At 44.1% G+C, this 9,969-nt stretch overlaps 1 non-coding gene across 1 annotated transcript; it reads right to left on the minus strand.

Moving 5' to 3' along the window:
* Positions 1 to 2,161: 2,161 nt before the first annotated feature.
* On the minus strand, positions 2,162 to 2,244 carry trnal-uaa (transfer RNA leucine (anticodon UAA)). The gene has a single exon. It is a non-coding gene; the product is annotated as a tRNA-Leu (tRNA).
* Between the last annotated feature and the right edge of the window lie 7,725 nt (positions 2,245 to 9,969).

Genomic DNA, 9,969 nt, shown 5'->3' on the forward strand with positions numbered 1-9,969 from the left:
CGCCTGACTGGTGTAATACGTAATAAATCTCTGTGGATTGTGGTAAGCCATTGTTTTCTTTTTTTTTAAACGGGGCGAAAGTGCAGTTTGACGATCGTTTTTCCGTAGGAGAAATTAATCAGAGTATTCTGATCATTCTTTATCTCGATATGCAAATTCTGTAGGCTCTGCTTGTTCACCGGTACGTACTGCAGCTTGTGGAACGGCAAAGTGACTACGTCGCCGAACGCACCGTCTATTTTAACGGTTCTGAGGAGCGGGACTACAAATTCCCCCACGTGCTGCGGTTCCACGATGTTACAGTAGACGTACATATTGTAGAATCCCGCGTGAATGTCGCCCGGGTAGGGTGAGGTCGACCCGCTACCTCCTCCTAGGTTATACCACTGACCCGGCTCAAAGCCCAGCATGTAGGCTAGAGTAGGTTTAAATTGGATCTTGTATTTATGGTTTCCCGTCATATTAACCCTTCGTGTAATCTCGCTGTATGAGAAGGAAACTTCGGTACCTAATTTTTTTAACGTAGCGTTGATTTCTGTCACAATCTGTTTCAGAGATTCATAATAGCCCACTTTAATTTTCCGAGGAAAAAGGTAAGGTAGGTCCACTAAAGGATCGGCCGCTCTCTTTGCCTCCGCCTCCGTATCCCGCAATTCAAAAGTATTATCCGGGTGTGTAACATTTCGCCACGTGTAACAATACATGATTTCAGCCAGAGCTACTTCGTAAGGCCCCCGTAGCTCTATAGGTCGCGAGAGCATCACGGTGTAATCCGAACTCTGGTTATCGGGGAAGATGGAGAGACAAGAGTTTGACGGTAGCGTGAGGTAAAAAGAGGGGCGGGCGTCCATTTTCTTTTTTTTTCTTTTTTTTCTCTTTTTTAAAAAATTAAACCTGTATCAAGTCCGACCGCGGTATCCACGAATCGAACCTCGAGGGCCAACCCTGCCAATGTACTAAAATCCACTTTTTCCCCTTTCTGTCGGTCTTTGAGCCTATAACCTTCTGGACCTTGAACGCGCGTCTCGGAGATATTTTGACTTTCTGCAGCTCCGCTTCATAGAATGTTCCCTCGAGTATTTCACCGCTCACGTCCCTCAATTTATATACCGGTGGGGATCTGGGTACACGTTCGCATATGACAAAGTACTCGTCCGTAAATGTCTGCTCGTACTTTTTGTCAAATATCTGACTGTGCTTGGAGACTCTCACAGTGTCCCCTATGTTAAACTTAAAACGTGGCCGTGTGCTTTTTTTCTTCAGGGGACCGTATAGATTATCAAATACTAGATGAGCATTATCGGGCCTGACCTCGGCAGGTTTCATTTTAATAGCGCTGTGAAATGACTGGTTGTACCCCTTTATTAGATCGTCCAACACGTCCACATATCGCCGGGTGTTTTTAGCCGTAAAGTACCTGTACATCCTCTCTTTTAACGTTCGATTAAATCTCTCTACGATGGAAGCTTTAAGTTCACTAGCCGTAGTGAAATGGGTGATTTTATGAGTTTTTAAAAGTTTCTGAAAAGTCCCATTTAAAAACTCCTTACCGGCATCCGTCTGTAGCTTGAGGGGGACGCCCCCCTCGGTTAAAATAGAATCAAAGGCCTGGGTTACAGCCGCCCCAGTCTTGTTTCTTAACGCGCGAGCATAGGCTTTTTTAGAAAAAACATCAATCACCGTAAGGAGGTATTTTAACCCGTCGTTGTACGTGGCCAGCCCTTGCATGTCGCATAAATCGGCCTGCCACTGATACATGGCTCTCGGAACAAACACTCTGTTCCTGGGGAAATTCTTTTTAACCGGTTTATGTAAAGTATAACTGTCTTGCATAGACAGCCAGTCTCTGATGTCATCAGCAGCCACTTTTTTCCCCGTATCTTGCTGCACGGCTCTCTGCAGTCTGGAGACACCTCCGTATGACCCCGGTTGGCTGGGGTCATAGTACGAACTGCTCAAGACGCGAGCTGTAGTCTTGGCAACAGACATGCTTTTCACACACTGAGTGGGGGAGAGCGGGGTGCGGCGTTTTATAGCTGACTGTGGATGGGGGGTTGTTAGGAGACTGAGTGAACATCAGTGAAATTTTTGTGTGTTTTTTCTACATTTAACCCATATTGTGTAGTTTGTTTTTTAATTATTATTATTTTACAAAAGAGTTTAGCTGGGGTGGGGATCGAACCCACGCGGACATACGTCCATTGGATCTTAAGTCCAACGCCTTAACCACTCGGCCACCCTGCTCAGCATTTTTTACCTGTTATTTACAAAGACTATTACAACGGTATTCAAGTTTTAATTTTTTTTATTTTTGCAATTAGTGAAAGATATATATATATATATTTTTAAAAAGCTGGTATACAATTTGTGAAGGTTACATTTTCAAAATGCAGGTATACATTTAGTTACAGCCGTGACAGTTGTTGAGGTAGATTAGCGATGTCACATGCAGTAAAGTGGATATAGTGGCTTTTTCAACGATACATGTATGTAGAGTAGAAAGCATCTGATTAACATCGATAGGCTGCTTATCATGAAATTTAGAGGTGACTACATCTACTATTAAAGCGTAAAATACAAAAATGTGATTACAGTCAAATTCATTGTCAGGAATACAAGATAGACAAGCGCGTATGAGACTTTCGGGGGAATGTCTTTCTCCCTCTGACATCAGTTGAGTAAGTAAATCCATCCCCCGCTGATAATTTTCTCCGACTTGAGAAATCTCAAATAACACTCTATGAAAGCAGCAACAAGCATAATCATCCCGACAATCGCTTTTATCAATAGCACGCAACAATAGTGGACTAACTTTTTCTAAAAAAACATTTAACATAAACCGCCGTAAGGGTCTGCTGATACCGTTCCCCATCACAAGATGCTTTTTGTTTTAGTCTCGGGCCTCCCAACGAGTCAGAAATTCTTCTTCCAGGATCTGCTTAAACGCTGGGTTCTGCTCAAACAGATCTTGTTCCAGTCGAGTGATTTCCACCATGCCGTTGCGGGCCTCACGCAGATCGTACAGGATAGCTTCCACTGCCCCCTCCAACCTGCCGGCGGCCGCTCGGATGCCCAGGGTCGATAGAACGTGGGTCAAGGCGGGTGTCAGCCGATCGGTCCAGAGGTCACGCAACACAGAGTCAAAGTGTATGTAAAAGTAATTTCTACCTGGGGGAAACAAACAAGGGTGTTGTCTCTGACTGGGGTGATCCACTTCACAACCGTAGCAGTTTCTCTCTTGATGCTTCCTGATGACTGAGGTTAAAAGGCCCACTATCATAGCCTTAATACAAGTCAGCATCCCACGGCAGAGAGCCGGTCTGGAGAGAAGCGTGCAGATCTCAGGCGTCGGAGGGTCCTCTCCAGGATCAGAGGCCGGTGATGATGGGGGGGTTGGAAGGAGCTCCCCGGGATCAGAGGTCAGGGTTGCTGCTGGAGCCTCATTGTCCCCGCTTTCACCGTCGCTATAATTTGCTGCTGCTGCTGCTGCTGCCATGATGTTTGTGAAAAGGGGTTGTAACAGAGTCCACTTTATATAGCGACGGCGGGTGAGGGGGTGAGGGGGGTCCTTACGGCGTAGGGTTTGTCATCTCTTGCATCTGCTTACGCCCCCGACTCTCCTTAAACATCGCTTGGTAGTAACCAGACTTTTCTTGAATCATCTGCATCCAAATCACAAACGGTATTCTCAGGCCAAAACAGTCGCATTTAGGCCACTGCCATATATTCACCATTCTCTTGTCCAGCTCCCCGGTCGCGTCCCACTTCATAATGGTGGTACGCTGTTTACGAGCATCTCTATAGTGCATCTCCATTCTTCCAGTCTCGACCTCAAGGTCGGGGTCGGTGCTCTCCTCCATCATCGGGGTAACGACAGTCTTCAAGTTTCCCCATTCCGTTTCGGAAAAAGTCACCAGATACGGGTCGTCTTTCGGGGGGTCTGGGCCGTCTCCGGTGACCTGAAAGACGCGCAGTTCCTCCGCAACGTTGTCAAAGAGGCAGACCAGTTTATTCCCGTTGGGCAGCTCCCAGATAGCCCTCGGGTCTTCCGACGGTCGCATCATAGGTACCCGTCTACGTGCCGTATGAATCTTCCTGGGAGCCCCCGGAGGCTGCATAATGGCCTCCTGCTCCTGTTGAGTCTTAGAAGGTGAGGTTGAATCTTTCATTTCGGAAGTCCCAGACATGTCTGTATTTTTTGAAAAGATAGAGTTGGCCCTGCAGCGCGAAGCTCCCTATATTCTACACGGCCTGCTCGTGGGGGCGTGGTACGGATGAAGATGATGCCTCTAGGAGGAGGAAAAGGCCCCCCGCTCGACGTAATACAATTTAATTGTCTCTGTCACCCCATATCTGCACGGTCATGTATGACAAACAAAACTATAAACAGAATTTACTGGCGGGGAAATTGTCAGACTTGATGTATGACCAGGTGGTACGGCCTTGATGATGCTACTCGTGCCTGTGTAAGAAAATTATCTGTAATTTGGGACGTATGTGAAAACAAAACTTTAAACAGAATTTACTGGAGGGCAAAAGTGTCAGACTCGATGTATGACCCGCGTGGCCGGGTAGGGGGGCGCCTCGATGGCCAGGTGGCACGGCCCTGCAGAATTTACTGCCGGACAAATTGACAGACTCGATGTATGTCTCGACTTATGACCTTTACAAATTGGCGCCATACGCCGATGTGATACAAACGCTCGCGTGAGGAAAAAACACACGGTCAAAACTAGCGCCGAGCGTTTTTATTGGACGATAGACCCTGCACCTCCTCCTCTCATTCTTTGCTCCAACTTTACCATTTTATCCCACAGTCTCTCACAGTTTCTCTCAGACTCGCGCAGCAGCACGCCTCTCAGCTCTCCCGCATCGCTCTCTCCGAGGATTATCCAAAGCCGTGCGGACCTTTCCGCGCTACCGCACCAGTATGTGAATAAGTCCTTTGCTGATTCTCCGAAGCCCGGGGACCTTACCACGCTACCGCACACCGTACGCTCGCGCTCCATCAGGTAACCCAGCCACGCTCACTCCCGCCCGCGCACCACAAAATAATAATAATAATAACTTATTCAAATAACACACGCTCATAAGCACTCTCATCAATATCATTTTTAAAATAATACACACTCATAAGCACTCTCCTCAATATCATTTTAAAATAATAAACATTTAAAATAAGCATTTAAAATAATAAATAATTAAATCCAAATACCATTGCAGCACTAACACAACCAACCCATGCCCCCTAAGCCACAATCATTTAAAATAATAAATAAATAATTAAATACAAATACCATTGCAGCAGTTACACAACCAACCCCCGGGGAAGAAGACAAAAAAAAAATATTTAAATAAATAATTAAATCCATATGCTATTGCGTCAGTTACACAACCAAGCTCAACCCACTACAACATAAGCTCCGCCCACTGAACTTTTGAACGTGACCTTTGACCCGACCTGTCAATTTGACGAAAGCGGTATCCTTCCTCTCTCTTGTGTCTCTGTCCTCATAAACGAGACAAATTTAGTTTGGGCCCGGCCGCTTGGCCTCCGGCGCTTTTTATACCGGTATCTCTGTCTAATTTTCTGGACACTTATTAATTCGTTTACCTGATATTTTGCACTAGACAACACAACACATTCACATTCACATTCATCACAACTAGGGTATTTACACGCTTCACACATTCACACAATTTCCTCCGGCAGGACACGAATCACTGTGCGGCAGCTACTATTCATTCACTTCCCTGGCAGGACTCAGTCCGCTACCAGGCTGCCCCCGGCAGAGCTGTCTTAGCTGCCCGACGGGACAGTTTCCACACACAACCTTATTTATACCCCGGTGGGGCAAATGCCAACCAACCCGCTTGTTTTCACTCCCTCGTGAAAACCCTTTCACTTTCCTGTGAAAGACCTGTGTCTCTGCAGACACCTGTATTTGCTTCCTTGCAAATACCTGTATTCACCTTCTTGTGAATACGAGGATCCTCCCGTGGATCGCAATCCACTAGCGCTTTTCCCAAAGTTTGTCAAACAACACATATAGATACTATACAAACTTAAACATCGACTTGTGATTTAATAAATCAATTTACAATTTTTTTTTCCCCTTCAATTTTGGTCCATTGATCGGATTGGGATGTCCAAGCGTTCGTCCGACGAGGATGGGATGCTGAGCCGGATCGAGTAACTTTTTTCCTCGCTCCTTGGCTGGCAGTGACATCTCACCGTTCCCTTCTAACAGGACACCTCATTCCTCGCCGTCCGAAATTTCTCGAAGTCCGACGTTTAAGTGTTTGACAGAACTTTATTATACGATGAACTCAAAGGGAAAAGACACTCAGCAATCATGCGTCTGAAATCGAGGACGACAAGTCGGATATCTGGACGTTCCAGTTACTTCTGCCTTTCAAGGTCCAGGGAGCAAAAGGAAAGATTACTGATTAGCATAATCAAGAGTTTTCTATCACACTATCCTTATATAAGGGACTTTGGCTTGGATTTAATTTATCAGGACACTGCTGATTTAAGGACTTCAAGACACTGTAAACACAGCGGGCAGATACCTGTCCACAGTGTGTTTCTGCTGATATCTTTCAGGTAAGAGCAGTGCTGATAAATGTCATCAATGAGGTAATCTTTCAAATATGGCAGTTTAAAAAAATTCCTGATATATCATAAATATTGGCTTATCAATAATCTAAATTGAAATAATTTCTGACATAGGTTTGTTTGATGTTTAATTTTGAGTATTCCATTGGGCTGTGCAAATTAAGTATTTAATTTATAGGCACTGACAAATATTGATTTAACAAATATGTAACCTTTCCACAAAATGAACACTTGTTTGCTAGTTTGAAAATAACAGAATAAACACTGAATATTTTGTAGTTTCATTTAAAGGCACCAACATTTAAACACGGTGAAATCTCTCTTATCCAGAGTTACAATAAAAGCAAATCTGCTGAGACTGCGACTCTGTTCTCAAAACTGTGAGTTCATCAGAGGTGGAGACTTCCAGTCCACAGGGTACAAATCCAGACCAAGATTTTGTTTCAACCAACCAGTAGTATAAGAAGTCACATTCACAGAGCACTCAACTGGTTGGTTAAAACAAAATCTTGGTCTGGATTTGTACTCTCTGGACCTAAAATCTCCACCTCTGAAGTTCATATGCAAAATAAGCTATTTCACTAAAGCTTCAGGAAAGTCTGTTCAATATAGTACTTTCAATATAGTGTTCAAAACCAAATATACAAAAAGACATTTTACAAGCAAATCCAAACACAAGTGGACACATACACCGGTTCACCCTACGCCATTTCCACACTAATGAATTTACAGCACCACTGGGTAGAAATAAGGCTTGATGCGATAAACCACCTATAACATTATATAACACAGACCTGCTCAAAGAGAAGAGGCGGAAAGCATCAAGGGAAAGCTTTCAGAGTGAAGGAACCAAACTGGGCAGGGAATATTGCCCCTCCCCCTGCTTCCCGTGGGCCAAAGATATGGAGGCTGAACTCATATACCTCATGTCAGTGTCATGCTGAGAAAAGTTCTGTTGGGCTAAAGAGACGGGAATATGGAGGCTCATGGACTCAGTTCGTAATTAGATTGGCTCACTGGAGCGTCCCGAGGCCCCACGTGACACAGGGTATTTATGTCCCGGCCTCACCTTCTTGCGTGACGCAGCAAGGAACACCTTCCTGCTCACTGATGGATGTTTCCTGCGCTGAACAGGGTCATGAGCGACATCTCAGAGGCCAGCTACACACCAGCCACAAATCAAACCCAGCTACATCAAGGAGAACTGCATCTAAGTGAGACCTTGTCTATAGTTCACATAGTGTCTGAAAAACAAAATGGCATGGAACCTCTGTAAGTTAACAGTGAAGGACATTAAAATGCTGTATTCCTCAACCAGCCTGATAAATTTCTGCTCAAAGCACTGACAGCAATGAGTTACACTTCCCGCACTGTGCCTTTGCTAATTCGCACTGATGAGATAGATGCATGACCTTGTACTTTTAAGCCATATAGACAATAGTCCAAAGTAAGTTTCTCAGAAGACTTTCTCAGTAGTTCTTGATTGCACAGGTAAAATTGTCAAACACTGACATTTATTTACAAAACTGCAGATGCACAATGAAGAATTAACAACTGGGTACAAAAGAAATGCTTTAACTGTCCTGTAAAATATACCTCAACAGCATGCACGCTTATGCGCCAACAGGCCAATCAAACCAATATTTGCACAGCTGTGAAAATGTACAAATGTGCAATCAGCAGAAGTCCTGTACAATATTTTCATACATGGAAGATGTTGGCACAGTCTAGACACACAAATCATATAACATAAAAACAAACTAAACACAACAAATAAGGAATAAAAAAGCAAAGTATACTCATGGTATGCTTATATTTTACACAAAATTGCTCTGAGGGCAGAACAAAACGCGATTTGCTCAGAGAGATTACCAATCAGATTGTAGAGGGCGTGGGTCCAAGTAACTAGTAGAGGCAGGACCAAGACCTGGTCCTGCCTTGTCTAGTTGCTTGGACGCACCTCCTCCTGCAATCTCCAGTCACCTCAGGAAACTGATCTTACCGACCATGTAATAAGAACATAAGAACATAAGAACTATACAAACGAGAGGAGGCCATTCGGCCCATCAAGCTCGCTTGGGGAGAACTAAACTAATAGCTCAGAGTCGTTAAAATCTTATCTAGCTCTGATTTAAAGGAACCCAAGGATTCAGCTTGCACTACATTATCAGGAAGGCTATTCCATACTCTGACTACACGCTGCGTAAAGAAGTGCTTCCTTAAATCCAGCTTGCAATGTTCTCCCGCTAATTTCCACCTATGGCCACGAGTTCGTGTATTTAAACTAATGCTGAAGTAACTATTTGGTTGAACAGCATCCAAACCTGTTAGAATCTTATATACCTGGATCATGTCCCCCCTCAATCTCCTTTGCTTGAGACTGAACAGATTTAGCTCAAGTAACCGTTCCTCGTATGACATTCCTCTAAGACCAGGAATCATTTTTGTGGCCCTACGCTGCACCTTTTCTAAGGCCACAATGTCCTTTTTAAGATATGGTGACCAAACCTGCACACAATATTCTAGGTGAGGTCTCACCAAGGAATTGTATAATCTTAGCATTACCTCCCTTGACTTAAACTCCACACACCTGGAGATATACCCCAACATCCTATTGGCCTTTTTTATTGCTTCCCCACACTGGCGAGAATGGGACATGGAAGCATCAACATACACACCAAGGTCTTTCTCATGATCAGCTACCTTTATTTCAGTGACACCCATGAAATACCTGTACTTTATATTTCTGCTCCCTAGATGGAGTACCTTACATTTATCGACGTTAAATTTCATCTGCCAGGTATCGGCCCAGTCACTAATTAAATCAAGATCCCGCTGTAGCTGCTGAGCCACTAATTCAGTATCTGCTACACCACCCACCTTGGTGTCATCTGCAAATTTCACCAGTTTACTGTATATATTGGTATCCATATCATTTATGTAAATTAGGAACAATAGTGGTCCTAAAATCGAACCCTGCGGTACCCCACTATGAACGCAAGCCCACTGTGACATTGTGCCTCTTATAACTACTCGCTGTTTCCTATCTGTTAACCAGTTATCAATCCAGGTCGCTACGGTACCTAAAATACCAGTCGCTTTGAGTTTAAGTAGGAGCCTCTTGTGGGGGACAACATCAAAAGCCTTTTGGAAATCTAAGTAGATGACATCATAGGCCTTCTTATCATCAACTTCCTGAGTAGCTTCCTCAAAAAACTCCAACAGATTTGTTAAACAGGATCTACCTCTTCTAAATCCATGCTGGCTATCCCGCAAAATGTTATTGGAGTCCAGGTAATCTATCATTTTTCTCTTTGATTATAGCCTCCATAACTTTACCAGTTATACAA

The sequence above is a fragment of the Brienomyrus brachyistius genome, chromosome 9, assembly GCF_023856365.1.
Source record: "Brienomyrus brachyistius isolate T26 chromosome 9, BBRACH_0.4, whole genome shotgun sequence".
Classification (NCBI taxonomy): Eukaryota; Metazoa; Chordata; class Actinopteri; order Osteoglossiformes; family Mormyridae; genus Brienomyrus; species Brienomyrus brachyistius.